The sequence below is a fragment of the Octodon degus genome, unplaced genomic scaffold (genome assembly GCF_000260255.1).
Source record: "Octodon degus isolate 3935 unplaced genomic scaffold, OctDeg1.0 scaffold00230, whole genome shotgun sequence".
Classification (NCBI taxonomy): Eukaryota; Metazoa; Chordata; class Mammalia; order Rodentia; family Octodontidae; genus Octodon; species Octodon degus.
This window is the reverse complement of record NW_004524806.1, coordinates 2568188-2569064: the sequence shown is the minus strand read 5'-3', so window position 1 is coordinate 2569064 and position 877 is coordinate 2568188. Positions and strand designations below refer to the sequence as shown.

The 877-nt window shown below is 46.2% G+C and overlaps 1 long non-coding RNA gene across 2 annotated transcripts in view; it reads right to left on the bottom strand.

The window, feature by feature from the left end:
* Window positions 1–877, bottom strand: part of LOC111813846 — a 25073-nt gene that overhangs the window by 21047 nt on the left and 3149 nt on the right. The window contains exons 2-3 of one of the 2 annotated variants that reach the window (XR_002818987.1): window positions 267–322; window positions 21–93 (exon numbers count right to left, since the gene is read on the bottom strand). This is a non-coding gene — a long non-coding RNA (uncharacterized LOC111813846). Of the gene's footprint in view, window positions 1–20; window positions 94–266; window positions 323–877 lie in introns of those variants that run through there. The other variant, XR_002818988.1, reaches the window with a different exon arrangement.

Here is an 877-nt window from a genome sequence, read left to right as displayed (position 1 = left end):
AAGGCACGCATGAGTGACGTCATCAAGGCAGTGGGTCAGCAGTTGGTGCTACCTGAGACCTATGTCTCTTTTCTAGGCTGTGTCCATGGAAAGCTGCAGAGAAGGAGAGGATATTTAGAAGGTAGAGGAGTGGCAGGCCATGCCCAGGAGATTTTTAGTAAATAACACATGGGCCCATGGGATTCTTCAAGGCAGTCTTGACTGTCACCACATAATCATTCAGGAATCTCACTGATACAGATATCTTGGGCCCTCTTCAAACTCACAGAATCTAATCCTCTGGTGAGGAACATAAGTCTCAGGTGGTCAAGTGAGCACTGCCCTACAGGACAAAGAGCAAGGCAGAAAGGCTGTGGGACTCATGGCCTCCCTGGAGCCACCCATTCTCCCAGTAAATTGTTGGACAGGTCAATTTGGCTCTGACCTAGCCTGATTCTCTCCATTTAGGCTCACAATAGTAGTCCTCTTTTCACTCTTTTCAAAATTCTTTCCTTTCTCCCAGATCTTCCAAGTGAAAACTGTTGGGAGCTGCTGAAGCTAGAAACTGATCATATGTGGGAGGGGCAGGACAAGGCCTTAGTGTCTAAGGCAGTCAAGCTACCTCAGTCGTGAGAAAAACATCCCACCTGGACAGTTTTGCTATTAGTAACTAGGCAACCTTGTGTCTCGTGATATTAACTTTGCAAGGTATAAATGCCCCTACTGTTGATTTTTGGGTCTTCTGATCACCAGGAAAACAGACCTCCATCTGAACGCAGCTCATGTCTTCTTGTCTTACCTTTTCCTCATTCCTGCTGCCAGTACACCAAGACACCAATGGGCTCCCACAGGGAACCACTTGCATAGTCTCCTTCTAGTCTTTTTTTTTTTTTTTTTT